Source organism: Lemur catta, chromosome 20, assembly GCF_020740605.2.
Source record: "Lemur catta isolate mLemCat1 chromosome 20, mLemCat1.pri, whole genome shotgun sequence".
Lineage (NCBI taxonomy): Eukaryota > Metazoa > Chordata > Mammalia > Primates > Lemuridae > Lemur > Lemur catta.
In genome coordinates this window covers 21,724,862-21,742,541 of record NC_059147.1, presented here as the reverse complement: position 1 = coordinate 21,742,541, position 17,680 = coordinate 21,724,862, and the positions used below count along the sequence as shown (strand labels likewise).

The following is a 17,680-nucleotide window of genomic DNA, read 5'->3' as shown; positions in this document are numbered from 1 at the left end:
GTTACAAATAGTGTCCTGCACTTAGTAGGCGCTCAGTAAACATTTACTGGACATTGGAATGTGATGGAGGCTCCATCTTAATTATCCAGGGTGCCTGTGCTGCTCGGACGTATAAATCCACACATCTATTTATTGCTGTTTGTGGTCAGCGGTGTAACCCGTGGCTGTGGTATTTGGACCCTTCCTCATAAAGCCTCTATTCAGAGCAGTACCATATGCGGCAAGCAAATGCCACAGAAAGAAAGGCTCCTTTTACTCCTGATGTCTGCTGTCTAGAAAATATTTTCTGAAAGTGGATTTAGCTTAAGAGAGGTATGGGGGCAGGGAGGGCTGAGTTCCAGGGAGAGCCTTGCATTGGCTTAAGAGTCTTTTCTTTCTGAGCCTGTTTTTTTCAAGCGACGAGCCACTTGGAAGGTGTTTGAGCCTCCTCCGGTTTTTTCCTTTCTCCTGGGCACACAGAGATGTACAGAACCCACTCTGGCCCGAGGAATTGTTCAAAACCAGGGATATGCCTCTATTTTAATTCGGCAGGGAACTACCTGATGTTTTGTCTTCTGAGTCGGTCTTTATTTTCCCAAACCCCTAGCCTGCCTTTTATATAATTCGATTATCAGAGAGCATCGTATTTATTATGTGATTTGGAAATACACTTGTGGATAATCTCATGTTAGGATGCGGCACCCAGCCTGAGTGCCTTTTTCTTCTTTCTTTATCCAGTTAACATACTCTGGCTTTTGATTAACAAAAGTAATTGTAGAAATTAGAAACTACAGAAAAGCACAGATACGCAAAGAAAACAAATTTACACATCAGTGCAGCACCTAGTGATAATTATTGTTAACATTTTTTTCCCTCAAGAATATCCAGTAGATATTGGTAACATTTTGATGAGCTTTTTTCCCTCTGTGTAGACATATATCAATATTTATGATGTCATGGAAACCTAAGTTGAGATCAGACATGAACATACTATTTTGCAACATGCCTTTCTTTTCTCTTTAAAATGTGTCAGTATATCTTTGTTGTTAATTATGATAAAATACACATAACATGAAATTTATTATCTTAATCATTTTAAGCATACAGTTCTTTTTTTTTTTGAGACAGAATCTTACTCTGTCACCCTGGGTAGAGTGCAGAGGCATCATCACAGCTCACTGCAACCTCAAACTCCTGGGCTCAAGTGATCCTCCTGCCTCAGCCATCCTGTAGCTAGGACTACAGGCATGCACCATGACGTCTGCCTGATTTTTCTATTTTTTTTTTTTTTAGTAGAGACAGGGTCTTGTTCTTGCTCAGGCTGGTCTTGAACTCCTGGGCTCAAGCAATCCTCCCACCTTGGTCTCCCAGAATGCTAGGATTACAGGCATGAGCCACCGCGCCAGGCCAAGTGTACAGTTCAGTGGTATTAAGTACATCTATCTTGTGCAGCCATCACCACCGTCCATCCCCAGGACTCTTTTCATCTTATACAACTGAAACTTTGTACCCATTAAACAATAATTCCCCATTCTCCCCTCCCTCCAACCCCTGGCAGCCACCATTCTACTTTATACCTCTATGAACTTTTTAAAAAAATATTTTAAAAAGTTGAAACAGGGTCTTGCTATGTTGCCCAGGCTGGACTTGAACTCCTGGCCTCAAGTGATCCTCCTGCCTTAGCCTTCCAAGTAGCTGGGACTATAGGCATGTGCCACCGTGTCTGGCTATGTATGAATTTAACTATTCTAGGTACTTCATATAAATGGAATCGTATGGTATTTGTCCTTTTGTGACTGGCTTATTTGACTAAGCATGATGTCCTCAAGGCTTATTCCTGTTGTACCATGTGTCAGAATTTCCTTCTTTTTTAAGGCTGAATAATATTCCATTGTATGGATATAGCACCTTGTATTTATTCATCTGTCAATGGACACTTGGGGTTGTTTCTTACCTTTTGGATATTAATAATACTGCTACGAACATGGATATACAAATATCTCTTTGAGTCCCTGCTGTCATGATACGTCCCTAGAAGTGGGATGCTGGGTTATATGGTAATTCCGTTTTTAAATTTTTTTTTTAAGAGACAGGGTCTCCCTGTGTTGCATAGGCTGGAAAGCAGTGGCTATTCTCAGGTGCGATCATAGCGCATGACAGCCTTGAACTCCTGGGCTAAAGTGATCCTCCTGCCTCAGCCTCCCGAGTAGGTAGGACTACAGATGCACACCACCACGCCCAGCTAAGTTTTCTATTTTTAGTAGAAATGGGGTCTCAGTCTTGTTCAGGCTGTCTGTTTTTAATTTTTAAAGGAACTGCCATGCTGTTTTTTTTATAGCTAGTACAGCATAAAATTTATTAATATAGCTTTAATTATTCTTCTAAAATTCAGGTTTTCTTTTTGGTTTGTTTTGGTTTTTTTTTTTGCTACAGAGTCTTGCTCTGTTGCCCAGGCTAGAATGCTGTAGTGTTAGCCTACCTCACAGCAGCCTCAAACTCCTGCGCTCGAGCAATCCTTCTGCCTCAGCCTCCCGAGCAGCTGGGACTACAGGCATGTGCCACCATGCCCGGCTAATTTTTTCTATTTTTAGTTGTCCAGCTAATTTATTTCTGTTTTTTCAGTAGAGACAGGGTTTTGCTCTTGCTCAGGCTGGTCTTGAACTCCTGACCTCAAGAGATCCTTCTGCCTCGGCCTCCCAGAGTGCTAGGATTACAGGCATGAGCCACTGTACCTGGCCTAAAATTCAGTTTTTGATGACTGCCTGAAGTCTATCATACAGCTGTGTGAAAATTTAAGGTTGAACATTTGGGTATTTTCAGTATTTCACAGTCATAAATAATGCTATGATAAACTTACAAGTTTATAAATCTTTGTGCTCATTGCTGAGAATTTACTTGGGATAAATTATTGAACATGGACATTTTTCAAGGGTTTTGACACATGTTGCCAGGTTATCCTCCAGAAAGTTCTGCAGGTTGAGCATCCCTGGTCTGAAAATGCGAGATCTGAAATCCTCCAAAATCTGAGACTTTTTGAGTGCTGACAGGATGCCACAAGTGGAAAATTCTACATTTGACACCGTTGTTTTTTGATTCACTGTACGGAAGCTTTGTTTCATGCACAAAATGACTAAAACCATTGCATAACCTTCAGGCTATGTGTATAAGGTGTATATGAAGCATAAATGAATTTCCCTCAAGAATATTCAGTAGGATATTGGTAACATTTTGGTGAATGCCCTTTTGAAATTTTTTCCCTGTGTGTAGACATATATCAATATTTATGATGTCAGGGAAACCAAATTGAGATCATACATGAACAGCATAAATGAATTCTGTGTTTAGACTTGGGTCCTGTCCCTAAAATATCTCAAGTATATGCAAATATTCCCAAATCTGAAAAAAATCTTAAATGCTGCCAGTCCCGTGAAATCTGTTGTAATTTGCCCTCCCATCCACAGTGGCTGAAATTGCTGGTTTCTGTTGTACCTTGGCATATATTGGATATTATTTGTAAAAAAAAAAAAAAAAAAAAAAAAAGGATTTTTTTTCTTATTTGATAGGAATAATTTGATAATTATTAACATTATGCCAGATTTGTGTCACCTATTCTTTTTTGGCTGAAGTATTTTTTTTTAATTAATTTATTATTTTTTTGCTCTGTTCTGGTTTCTCAATAAGGCTGAAGTATTTTAAAGTACATTATAGATGTCCTGACATTTTATCCTAGATTCTTCAGCATGTGTCTTATTAAAAAAAGGACATTTTCTTATGTAATTACTATACCATTGTCACACCTCGCAATGTTGACATGAATTCTTTATTATACCTAATACCTAGTTCATGTTCAGTTTCACCATTCATCTCCAAGGTATCGTTTTACAGTTGCTTTGCTTGAACCTGGATTTGGGAATGCTTACTCATTGCGTCTGGGATTACTGAGTCTCTGAGAACCCCCTGCCTCTGCGCTACTTTTTTTTAATGCCGTGATTTGTAGAAGGATAGTGGATGATTTAAAATGTGTTTATCGCATGTGCTTTGCTCATTATACTGCAGTGTGTGTTTTTCTCTCTTGGTTTTGGAAGTGCTGTTTATATGTTAAGGCTTTTATTATTTGTCTTATAATTTGTAAATGTTTTTCCAGTTTTTCATTTCCATTTTAACTTTGTAGTTTTTTTTTTTGTCCTTTTTCCAAACATATGTTTTAAACTTTTTGTAGTCCTACCTGTCACCGTTTATGTTTTCAATGTTTTCTTTCATGCTTTGAGAGGCATTCTCCATTCTGAGATCAGGCAAATGCAGTCACCTCTGTTTTTTCCTAGTTGTTTGTGATTTTACTTCTGCACATTTAATTCTTCATCTAAATGAATTTATTTTTGGGTAGAGTATGCCTAGGGATCTAATTTATTTTCTTCTGTAGTAGCTAACTGATTGCTTTAGTTCTACTTATTGAATAATCCATCTATTTCCCCAATGATTTAAGTTGCTACTTTAAGCATATATTAAAAACATGTATATACTTGGGCCTATTTAGTGATTTTCCATTTTATCCATTGTTTTATTGACCTTTCCAAATCACTCTGTCTTATATTTTAATGTCTGGTAATTCAGGTTTTTGTTTTTTTTTTCCTGAAATCTTCTTGCCTCTTTTCTTTGCACATATGACATCATCAAATGAACTTTAAATTATTTTTTTCAGGTTCTTTCCTCTTCCTATCCTCCATAGCCCCCAGAAAAATCTCTTGAGGTTTTATTAAAATCCTGTTGTATGTAAAGCTAATTTAATGGAGAATTTCTGTACTGAATCTTCCTATCCAGGAACATGGAATGTCTCTAAATGCACTCAAATAATTTTTTTTTTTTTTTTTTTGAGACAGAGTCTCGCTCTGTTGCCTAGGCTAGAGTGCCGTGGCGTCAGCCTAGCTCACAGCAACCTCAAACTCCTGGGCTCAAGCAATCCTCCTGCCTCAGCCTCCTGGGTAGCTGGGACTACAGGCATATGCCACCATGCCTGGCTAATTTTTTTCTATCTATTTTTAATTTTCCATCTAATTTCTTTCTATTTTTCTTTTAGTAGAGACGGGGTCTCCCTCTTGTTCAGGCTGGTCTGTAACTCCTGAGCTCAAACGAACTTCTGAGCTCAAACGATCCACCCGCCTCGGCCTCCCAGAATGCTAAGATTACAGGCGTGAGCCACCGCGACCGGCTCAAATAATTTTTGAACTTATCTTTAGGTAGACTCTAATTCTTAAAAAGTTTTGATATTAATTTCATTGGGATCTTTTCCTAGTCTGTCTTCTAACTCAGAATTGTTGGTAGATGGCTGTTAGTTTCCACATTTTCTTTTGTAATCAGTCAAGCTTATTAAATTCTTTTGTATGGTTTTTCTTTTGGGTTTTTTGGTTGACATTTATGTGGGTTCTAATACTGATAATTTTGCTTATCCTAAGAGATAATTATTCTTATTTTTCTTTTCTTTTTTTAAAAATATATATATTTATATTTTTTGTAGAGATGGGGTCTCACTCTTGCTCAGGCTGGTCTCGAACTCCTGAACTCCAGTGATCCTCCCACCTCAGCCTCCCAGAGTGTTAGGATTAGAGGTGTGAGCCACCATGCCCGGCTACTTACTTTTCTTGTTAGTTGCTTTGTGTATAACTTTTTGTTTTAATGGTGTTGGAACAATGCTTCTAGTAACTCAGTAATTTATCTCTAGGTATAAGGCTGGGTGTTGGTAACCCATCTTTTTGTTTATTAATCCTTGCTGTTTTTTGAAAAAAAATCAGGAAAGGTGTTGATTTTTTGTCAAATACCTTTTAAGCAGCAATTGAAATGATTTACATGATTTTTCTTCTTTAATTTATTCTATTAATTTCCTAATAGTAACAATCTTAGAATTTCTAGAATATGCCTACCTAATTACTCAAGGTAGATTACTACTTGGAAATTTTGTTAGAATCGTTTGTTAATGTTTTTTGTGGGAAGGAGTTTTCCATCTCTCTTCATCAGTGAGATTTGTGTGTAGTTTTGGTGTATTTTTGTCAGTTTTGGAATCAAGGCCAACCTAATTTTATAAAGTAAATTGAAACGCTTTCCCACTTTGGGAACAGACTCTGTAACATGGGAATTATCTGTTCCATGAGTGCAGGAAAGAGTTCACCCATAAAACCAACTGGGTCTGGCGTTTTTCTTTGAAATAATTCTTTGATGACTTTTTCAGTTTTTTCCCCCATAATTATTGGTTTGTTCAGCTTTTCTGATTCATCTTGGTCAATTTTGTTAATTCATTTTTTTCTGAGAAAATTGTTTCATGAGATTTTCAAATTTATTAGAATAAGGATTTTAAATAGCCACTCTCCTTTTAAAAAATGTTCATAATTTTTCTTTAAATTTTTTATACTTGTGGGTTTTCCCAATTTTTTTCTTGACTAGCTTAAACATTTTTGTTTTTACAGTTGATTAGCCAAAAGTCCAAGAAGCGATACATTTTTGCTTTTAACTTTTGGTTTTTAATTTACTTTTTATAGAACATCTTCTTGGATCTGTCAATTATGCCATATTTTCAAATATTAATTTTTGCTTTTAATTTTATTAACTTTTCCCCTATATTTGCCCTAGATCTGATTTATTTATTTATTTGGTCAGTCAGTTTATAGCTTTTGGAGTTGAAAGCTTACTGTATTTATTTTTGTCCCTTCTTGTTTCATCATGAAAACATTCTTGCTTTGAACTTGTCTTTTAGTTTTTACTTTGGGTAGTCACATTTTTTTTCTTTTAAAGTACAGTGCACAAATGTTAAGTGTTACAGCTTGAATATGTACATTGTTCACATCTATGTCATCATCACTCAGATCAAGATATAGAACATTTCTAGTATCCCCAGAAAGCTCTCCACGTCCCCTCCAGTTAACATCCCCTCCCCCCACCCTGAGATAATCACTGCTCTAACTTCTGTCACTATGGGTTAGCTTTGCCTATTCTTGAATTTCATATCAATGAGAACATGCAGTATGTTTTCTTGTGCCTGGCTTATTATTTATTATCTTTGAGATTCATCTATGTTTTCGCATGTGTCAATAGTTTTGTTCTATTATGTGAATATGCCACAATTTATTTGTCCATTCTCCCATTGGTGAACGTTTGGGTTGTTTCCAGTTTTTGGCCATCATGAACAAAGCTGCTATACATATTCTTATGACATATATTTTGAAGGACCTATACATGCATATCTATTGGTTCTTTGCATACCTAGGGTTCATAGGGTGGGTGTCTGTTTAGCTGTAGTAGATACCGTCAGTTTTCTAGTGTTGTACCGATTTGCCATCCCATACATTTTGCTGTGTTCTGCTTGTTGTTTATAATTACTGTTGTGAGTTTTTCTTTGAGCCCAGAGTTATTTAAGAGGATATTTTTCTATGTTTTCCAGTGGTTATGTTGCTTGTGGTATTGGTTGCAGCTCTTACTGCTCCTGCTGGCACCAGCCGGAGCACATTGTGCATGTGGCTGGGTTGGGTTGTAGGCATGTCGGATCAGCATGTAATGGAAAATATGGGTGGCAACAGGGCAGTGGGCTGCTTTTTCTTAGAAAAACAAGTCTTCTAGGATGACAGTGGCGTAGCCTGTATACATGACAGTCCGGCCACGTTTCATAAAGGCTTCTATTTAGAGCAAGGCTATTTCTGGTGGTTGCAAATCTGTCATGTGGATAAGTGGTTAAGAGCATGCAGGCTCCAGAGTTAGACCACCTGGATTTGAATTCTGGTTCCACCAGCTTTGTGACGTTGGACAGTCACTTAACCTCTGTGTGCTTCTGTTTTCTTATCTATATAATGTTGTTTTGAGAGCAAATGAGCTAATAATAGTACCTGACACGTGTAAGAACAATGTAGCTACTAGTAGTAGGTGTTCTGTCTCCTCTGATGCCTTTCTTCCCAAAGACTGGGAGGTTTGAATCTCAGATATGGATAACAGAGACCCTGTTTCCTGATGTGAGACCTTCTTGCCCAAACGGGAGGCAGTCCTGAGGTTGTTCCGGGACAGAATTCTAAGACTGGACAAATGCCCAAGCTTTGGGGGTGGTGGAGTGGGGAGGCTGTCCTTAAAATGAGCCGTTTCAGCTCCACAGTCCTGGCCCCTGCGCTTTGTGAGGAGCCGCTGGGCTGGAGGTGTTTCCAGAGTGGTGTCTAAGCTTGAGTACAGTCATGTAGGGTAAGTGGGTCACAGCATGTTAGGTAACTCTGCTCACCGTGGCCTGGTCTTCCTGCAACAGCTTTCCCTGGGAAAGGACCCGATGGGCAGTGGCTGCCCTACCTGGCGTTCTTTTCTTCCACAGACATAATTTGTTCTTTCATTTGCTCCCCTGTTTCCACTGGGTAGACTTGGAAGTTGATCGGGAAACTCAGCTGGCTGTTTCATGCCTCCGCTTGGCAGAGGGATGCTGTGATAGAGGCTTTTACTCAAGTACCGCAGTTGCATATGGTCAACTTTGGCTGACTTTCTGCGGGACATTGACCTGGCTATGGCTGCAAAGAGGACTTGACCAAAAATGCTAGTTTGGCTCTTAAAGATGGTTCTGGTCATCTCTCTGTAGAAGGTTGCCTATTGATTTTTTTTTAATACCTTTTTATTAGAGGAATTTTCAAGCATCATGCCCATATCACCCAACTTCAGTAGTTATCAGCGTGTGTTTCATCGGTACTCACCCACTGCAGGATCTTAATTTTACTCTAAACTGGTAGCAGGTAGAATCCAAAACTCATTTCCTCCTGTAGCCCCATCAACACTACAGACTTTGGCTTTACCAGATTTTCTTACTTTCAAGGAGGGGAATGTAATGTGAAGTAGATTTTTTTTCCCCCAAAATATCAAATTCAGAGAAGAGTTGAAAGAATAGAACAAAGAACTTCCCTATGTCCTTTCCCCAACTGTTAATATTTTGATACATTTGCTTTCACCTTGTCTCCATTTATTAATATATACACGCATAATTATTTTCTGAGACATTTTAGAGTAAATTACAAATTTGTTGTGTCTTTATCCCTGAATACATAAGGGTCTATTTCCTAGAAGAATAATCTCTTGCATAACGGCAGTGCAATTAATCAAACCAAGAAATTTCACATTTTTACACTGTTATTACCCAGTTCAGTTTTTTTCTAATTTTGTCATTCCTTCTGTTAATACATTTATTAGTTGATATAATACTGCAGGGAAGAGCTTTCCCTTTTCCTATATGCATGTATGTAGGTATTTATTACCAATCTCAACTCATGGATTCTTTTTTTTTTTTTTGAGACAGAGTCTCACTCTGTTACCCGGGCTAGAGTGCCGTGGCATTAGCCTAGCTCACAGCAACCTCAAACTACTGGGCTCAAGCAATCCTCCTGCCTCAGCCTCCTGAGTAGCTGGGACTACAGGCATGCGTCACCATGCCCGGCTAATTTTTTTCTATATATATTTTTAGCTGTCCATATAATTTCTCTCTATTTTTAGTAGAGACGGGGTCTCGCTCTTGCTCAGGCTGGTCTTGAACTCCTGAGCTCAAACAATCCACCCGCCTCGGCCTCCCAGAGTGCTAGGATTACAGGCGTGAGCCACTGCGCCCGGCCTCAACTCATGGATTCTTATTTCGATGGGTTATAATTTATTTCTGCTGTTAATTTGGTGCTCAAATTATCCCTGGCTTGGCCCAGTGGGTGCCTCTTTAAGCTGGCTCCTGTAGCCTTTTGACATATCCCCCTCATATATTTTTGTCCCAACATACTCCAATATAGATAGGATTTAATATATGAAGAAGGTGGCATTTAAAATCAGAAAAGAAAGGCCAGTACAGGCATTGAGACCATCAGCTAACCCAGTGGTTTTCAAACGTGATCCTAAGGTCAGCAGCACAGGTGTCTTCTGGGAACATGCCAGAAATGTAAATTCTTGGGCCCTATCCCAGACCTGCACAATCAGAAACGTTGAGGGTAGGGCCGAGCAATCTGTGTTTTAACAAACCCTCCAGTGGATTTGGGTACATGCTTGTTTGAGAACCACTAAGATACTTCGGAAAAAATAAAGTCATATAACCTTCCTTACACCAACATGAGTGCTGTTTTTCATTATTTTGTTTTTTAAATGTTAAACCCTTGAATCAATCTGCAGTTCATTTTGCTTTATGGTGTGGGGTAGGGATCTAGCTGTATTTTTCCTACTGGGTTTTACCCATTCTCACTGTTTTCATCGAAGGGAGTGTGGACATTGGGTTGCACGTATGTCTTCTCACTGTTCTTCAGAACTTTCTTGGCTCATCAGACTTCATTTTTCCTGGCAGATTTATTTTATTTATTTGTTTATGTTTTGAGACAGAGTCTCGCTCTGTTGCCCAGGCTAGAGTGCCATCGCATCAGCCTACCTCTTGGCAACTTCAAACTCTTGGGCTCAAGCGATCCTCCTGCCTCAGCCTCCCAAGTAGCTGGGACTACAGGCATGTGCCACCACGCCCAGCTAATTTTTCCTATTTTTAGTTGTCTGGCTAATTCTTTCTATTTTTAGTAGAGATGGGGATCTTGCTTTTGTTCAGGCTGGTCTCGAACTCTTGACATCAAACGATCCTCCCACCTTGGGCTCCCAGAGTGCTAGGATTATAGGCGTAAGCCACCACGCTTGGTCTTCCTGGCAGATTTAAATATATGCACAGGTACACACACACACACACACACACACACACACACGCACATTACACTTACACATAGACACATAAATATCTCTTTCTGTTACCTGTATGTTAAGTACCATGAGTTCATACTGAAACCTCCAATTCCAATTCAGCCCTGCAGGGTCCTTTCTAACCTTCCTCCATCCCACATGAGAACCCTGGCTCTCAACATCATCCATATATTTACTCATTCTCTCAGATCTATCATGCATAGAAGGTGATTTGAGAATTTGAGAATTGTTTCACATGATACCATTCGAAAAATGAAGTAGGCTTTGAAAAGCTCCCTACGTTTTACTCTCCATTTTCTATGTGTGCCTCTTTTCTTTCCCCATGTGTGTCTCCCAGATTTAAAAACAGAAAGGAAAGGAGAAAGAGAACAGCTCCCTATTTATTTAAAAATCATTTAAGCAAAGGATTATTATGGCACTTAAAGTTCCGAGAACAGATAGGCCAGTCATGGGCCGTGGGCCTCCTCCCTTGCTCCTCTGCAGGGATGGAGTGTTCTGGTGGGTGGGCCGTGGGTCTTGACAGACAGTGCATGCATTTATTTTAAAGTAAACACAGCACTGTTTTTCCAGTTTTTCAACTGAAAGATAAATAAAATTGCTGAACCTTAGAACTTGAGTCAGAAGGAGAAGAGAGAAAATTTTTTAAAATATTGCTTTTCAGTTAAAAACAATTTTAAATTTAAATTTAAAAAATTGTTCACCATTCTTCAGCTGAGGAGGAGGCGGGCAAGGGATGAAAGTGAAAGGCAGCATGTGACAGTCCTGTAAGCTGGTAGGGAAGATACTGTCTTAGCTACAGAAAAGACCTCACGCAGAAATGGCTCAACCAGTCCTGCATAGCCAGTTAGTCATTTTTATAAATATGGTAAACCACCAAGACCTAGTTATTCCAATCTTGTGGAATGCTCACAGTAATACTAGATTCTGAAGAGTTTTTTACTTGCTCCTGAAATTCAAAATTATCATTGATGTTTTTTCTGATTAAAAGAGCAATGTAAAATTTTATGTCATGTGTAGTTTACCATAGCAATACATGCTCCAAAAATTACAAATACTACTATTTTTCCAATTATTATTATTCCATGCATATTGTTAAAATAAAGGGACAAAAGTATTCTGAGTGCTTAGTATATGTCAGGCATTGTTCTGAATTCTATCTCTGTGTACATATGCATAAACTCATTTAATCTTCCATGCCTATAAGGTAGATCGTATTGCAATTCCCTTTGATGAGGAAACGGAGGCTGAGAGATGTGGTGTAACTTGCCCCAAACCTTGCCCCTATATAGTAGGAGTTGTATTGTACGTGTGTATTTGTGCCTTTCTTTTCCAAAATGGGAACTTATTTGCTTTGCACATTGCTTTGTTTCCATCCAATTTTTTCCACGTCAGTGAAACTAGACCAGTTTTAAATGGCTGCCATAATGGTTTGTGTTTTTTTTTTTTGTATGAATGCACCTACAGTTTAACGAATCTTTGATAGTTTATTTCTACTTTTTTACTATTCTAAGCAGCACTTTTGTTAATTCTTATAAAGATGTCTTTGTGCTTCTCCATTTTCTCCCCTAGGGTAAATTCCCAGGCATACGATTGCTCGGTCAGAAGCAGGCACACTTCAAGTTAAAAAAAAAAATTTTTGTAATATTAAAAATTTTTTTTTATTCCTCCCTTTCCTTCCCCCACTGACCCCCAGCTTTTCAAGTTTTTGGTGCCTGCTACCTGTGCCCACCACAAAGTCTAAACCAATTTACACACCCACTGTGAGTATGCACACATACCTGTTTCCTGTACTTCCAATAGCGCTAGGTATTATATTATCTTTTTAACCTCGCCAGTCTGTTAGGCCAAAGCAGTTTCTCTTCGTTGTTTTAATTGGCATTTCTTTTCATTTCTCCTCTCCCTTTTCTTCTTGAGGAGCCTCCAGTTGGGTTTTTGCCCTGCTGCTCTGCTACAGTTGCTTGCACCAAGGTTGCAGTGACCTCTGTGTCGCCACGCCAGCTCTCCTGCTCCAGTCACGTGCCTCACAGACTGAACGCAACTCACTGATCCCTCGTCCTTGACATGTTTCTTGCCTTGGTTTTCAGGACACCACGCTCTGTTGGTTTTCTGTCTCTCTCTTTGGTCACTGTTATTCCGTCTCACTTGCTGGCTTTCCTCCTCGCCAGTCTCTAAGCACTGGGGTGCCCTGTGTCGGCTTAGTCCTGTGTCCAGTTGTGAATTTGTACCCCTTCCCTTCACTAGCACATGTAGCCTCGTGGCTTTAGTCAGTGCACCTAAGACTGGCAGCCTGGGCCTCTCCCCTGGCAACCAGAGACGGCATTTCCATCTAGTTAGCATCCTCAGATGAGCGTGTTAAAGTCTGAGCCAGCTGCCTCCTGCAGCTTTCCATTCTGTGTTGCTCGGGCTAAAATCCTCGGAGTCCTCCTCAACTTCACTTTTCAATACAACTGCCTTCCAGTCCATTGTTGGTACCTCCTGTCTGCATTACCATGAAGACATATTCTGGGCTCTGACCATCTCTCACTGTGACTGCTGCTGTCACCGATGTCCAGGTCACTGTCACCTCTCAATTGCAAAGACCTCTTAATGGGTCTCCTTGCATCTGCCTTTGCCTCCCTACAATATATTTTTGAACCCCCAGCCAGAATCATTCATACTATAAGTCAGACTCCTCCAGTGGGTTCCCTTCTCACTCAGAGGAAAAACTCCAGTCCTTCCCTCTGGCCAAGAAGGCCCTTCCTGATCTTCCCATCACCCCTGTTACTTAATCTCAGCCATTCTCCCCCATCTCCAGACATCTTCCCTCTCCTGGAGCCTCAGGGCCTTTGCACTGGCCTCACCGCCTTCCTGAAACACCCTCCCCTTCCCGTCTACTCAGATGTCACCTCAGTGAGGCCTTCCTTGATCATACTGCCTTTTAAAAAATTATACAATTCGATGAATTAAAAAAGCAAATTACTGAGTTGTATCATCATCACTGTGAACTTTTCTTTCACCCCGACAGGATCCCTGTGCCAGTTTACAGTTAATTCCCATTCCTACCCCAGCCCCAGCAACCGTGAATCTCCCTTCTGTCTTTAAAGATTTGCCTTTTCTGGGCATTTCATAGAAAAGGAATCAGTCATACTGTATGATATACCATGGCCTACGCAAAGCTGCCTCATTTGTGGCTACCCCTCCCGGACATTCCCTATTTCCTTTCTCTGCTTTATTTTCTTTTTGGCAGTCATCTCCATATAATACTGCACATTTTGTTTATTCTTCTCATTTATTGTCCTCCAAACTTGGAACGGAAGCTCTAGAGGGGCAGGCATTTTGTGAATTTTGTTCATGCTTGTGCACCACCACCCCACCTTGTGCTTGCAGCACAGAAACACTAACACACACACACATAGCACAAGAGGTGCGTTGAAAGATTGACTTTCTCCTCCGATTAGTGAGGATGAATGTCTTTTCTCGTGACTTAGGTCTTTGTGGCCCATGTCGGGCTCATCTCTGAGGCAGAGAGCGGGACCAGCGTAGCACCGGGTGCCCACTTGGGTGCCCACTCGGGGGCGGCTGTGGGTCCCAGCCTCCAAATGCAACAGGCCTTTGTTTCGTTCCACCCTGATCAGGCTGCAGTCACATCAGTGACTACTGTTTTCGTGATTGGCACCAGATGCCAGGCTTTGGGATTTAAAACTGTCTTTAGTAGTCTCTGAAAAGCTCTCTGTGTGTTGCTTTCCACCATCCTGCACCTCAGGCAGATGTGCCCAAGCCAGGACCTCAAGGAATTCCCGAAGAAGCCAAAAGCAACCCCCTCCTCCGACCCCCCGCCCCAACTTCTCAAAGTCACAGCCTGGCCCCACTTCATGGCGTCAGTATCAGCCGAGAGCTGTTTGAAAGAAAAGGTCCTTTTAGCCAGGAGTCACAAAAAGTAAACACACAGGCCCTGCAATGAATGTTCAAACAAACCTGCTCCCTGTGTCGCCAGCTGAGGGGCTGCCTTGTGAAGCCTCACTTGAAGAAAGAAGAAAAGCTTTCGGTCAGGAATCCCTTCCCCTCTAGAGTGTTCTGTGAGGGTGTCGGCTTTGGAAGCTGGTCCACCTCGTGGGAACACGTATTTGAGCAAAGGGTGACTCCAACCCTGGCAAGGTGGTTCGCATTTTCTATATTGTGAGTGTTTGCATTTTAGCCCAGAGTAGGTGGCGAAGACATGCTTTTCCCCCTTTTCTCTTTTTCCTTCTTAGACTTAAGAATTTCTCCATGTTGGATCAGGGTTTTGTGTGAGAGAAAATTTCCTTTTCCTCTATAGGGTATTTTCTCAGGCTTGTGAGACTTCCCCGGAGCAGGGGACAGGCCTGCCATTTGTTTACCTGCATTCATGCAATGAGTGTCTTCGAGCAGCGTGAACAAGGCAGACAACGTTGCTATCCTCCTGGAATTTAGGCCCTAGAGAGGAAAACAGACAGACGTTGATCGGAAAAATGGTGCAAACTATTCCCATTGTGACAGAGGGGTTGGTGGAAAGGACAGAGTGCCTTGGGACGCAGCACAGGGGACTTAGCCTAGCCTGTGCACTGGATGTGTGTGGCAATCAAGGAAGGCTTCCTGGGGGTAGCCTGAGGACGAGAAGGAACTGCCCAGGGCAATAGGAGGAGAGCACTCCAGGCTGAGGGAACCAGGCTTGGGAAGCTTAGAGGCAGGAATGAACTGGGTGCAGTCAAATGCCATAGAAGACCCCAGGGCCAGCCAGGCAGGGTGGGTGAGAGAGCAGCGAGACCATGACCAAAGATGGCGGGGAGGAGGCAGGCGCTAGATCAGTCCTGTCCAGTGGAAATATAATTGGAGCCACACGTGTAATTTAAAATTTGCTAGTAGCCACGTTAAAAAGAAGTAAAAAAACAAACAAACAAAAAAAAAAAAAACGAGAAACACAGGTGAGATTAATTTTAATAATATATCTTAGTTCCACATATCCCAAGTGTTATTTTGACATGTCGTCAATATAAAGAAAACTACTAATGACATATTTTACATTCTTCCTTTGGCATCAGGTCTTTCCAATCTGATGTGTCTTTTCGATTTACGACACATCTCAGTCTGGCCCAGCCACATTCCAAGTGCTCAGGGGCTGCAGGAGGCTTGTGGCTCCCACTTTGGACGGTGCAGGTCTAGAGGTTGAGTCACTCGAGGAAGACTTGGGAAACATCTCCCCCAACTCGGGTCATTGTCAGCGCAGGACTGTGTTGTTTGCACAGGGCCATCTCCTCGAGCACCTGTGCCTGCCGTTTCTCAGCAGCCACATCGCATTCAGGTCCAAAGCTGACAGCTGTTGCTGGCACAACATGGTGGCCTTGACTTGGTGATAGAAAAATGAGATCGTTGCCTGGATGCGCGCTGTTTCCCTCCCCTTGCCAAAAAGAAAACTGAAACACTTCGTCTGATGTTGGGGCCTCTCTCTGCGCCAGTCACGTGAGAGCGGCTCCCTCTGGATTGTCCGTTCCAGTCTCCCCCGGTTCTCCCTGGGGAGGTGCTGCGGCTGCTGGACCAGTGTCAAGATCAAACCTCATTTATCTCATTGCAGTGTTTGATTTTCCCTTTTCCTGTGGACTACCGGGGTTCTGGGAGTGTTTCTTAGTGTAGGAGGCTTATTCTTGAAGGACAACGGTCTGTCTAGTGGTCTGGACAGAGTAAGAATGCCACCACCATAGGAGTGGCGAAGTCAGTGCCACTGCTGGGTATAGTGGGACTTTCACTTCGGTGCCTGGCCTGGCCTGGGGGTGCTGTTTATTACCTACAGGACAGGAAGGCACGCGCTCCTGAGAAAGTGGTGTCTGTGCCTTTCCTCCCTCCTGCCCTCCCTCCCTTTTTCTCTCCCTCTCTTAATTGTTTATTTACATGAGTTACATAAATTCCGTCTCTTAGAGGGGGGGAATTCCCAAACGCTGTTCAATGGGTAGGTCGCTTCTGTATATATTTGAAAAGATTTGTAGATTGTATCAGGTGAAAAATCAAAGGGCATAACTTTGGGTCTAAGCTGACCTCAGTTTTGCATGTGTGGTCTGCACGTGTGTCTTTGTGCTGTGTTTGCAGGTACAGCTTCATACAAAGGTGCTGAAAGTGGTGATATCGCAGGGAAGGGATTTGGAATGTGTGCGTTTGTGGAGTAGGTAGCATATTTCACCTTTCTGTATTTGAATTTTTTTATAATGAATGTATTTTTATTTTGAAAGTAATATTATGTATTGTATCCACTTGCTGCAAAATAATAATAAAGAATGTATTGTAAAGACCATATTATATAGCATAAGTGAGAAAATATTTTTTAAACTTTCTATTATGGGAAATTTCAGACATAAATAAAAGTATCGAGAATAGTCTAACGAGCCATCCTGTGCCCATTACTCAGCTTTCATGATGATCAGCACGTGTCCAGTTGGCCTTCATCTTCAGCCTTCACCTTTTGGGGATGTATTTGCAAGAAAATCTTAGACATCATGTCATTTCACTTGTCAACACTTCCCTATACGTGTCTAACTGATATGACAATTATGAAAAAGATATATCCACTATGCAATTAATGGAAATTGAAAAAAGAAAAACCTTTATTTCATAATCTTGCTCTTCAGACACAACATCGTTTTTCCCTGGTTCATTTATTTCTTTGCCCCTTTATATACTTATTTATACAGGGTTTTAATAATAGGATGCATTCTATAATGTCATTTTTTAAAACTTAACATTGTATAGTGTGCATACTTTTCTGTTGTTGTACACTCTTTATAATCATCAATCCACATCTTAATTGGAGCATAGTATTTTCCACTTCTGAAACTGTAATTTCTTAAAAAAACAGTTTTTCAAAAGGGAATTTTTTAAAAGGAGAATTCTAACCAGAAAAATAATTTTCTAGGAGGGTTCCTACAGAACCTTTAAAAGGAGGTTTGTTCGGTGAAAGGTGTTTATAAACATGGCTTTGATACTGGGCAACAGGGCAGGGTGGCGTGGT

General features: G+C 40.9%; 1 protein-coding gene across 5 annotated transcripts in view; it reads left to right on the top strand.

Moving 5' to 3' along the window:
* WWP2 (WW domain containing E3 ubiquitin protein ligase 2) overlaps nt 1–17,680 on the top strand; it is a 128,958-nt gene that overhangs the window by 26,972 nt on the left and 84,306 nt on the right. The window lies entirely within an intron of this gene.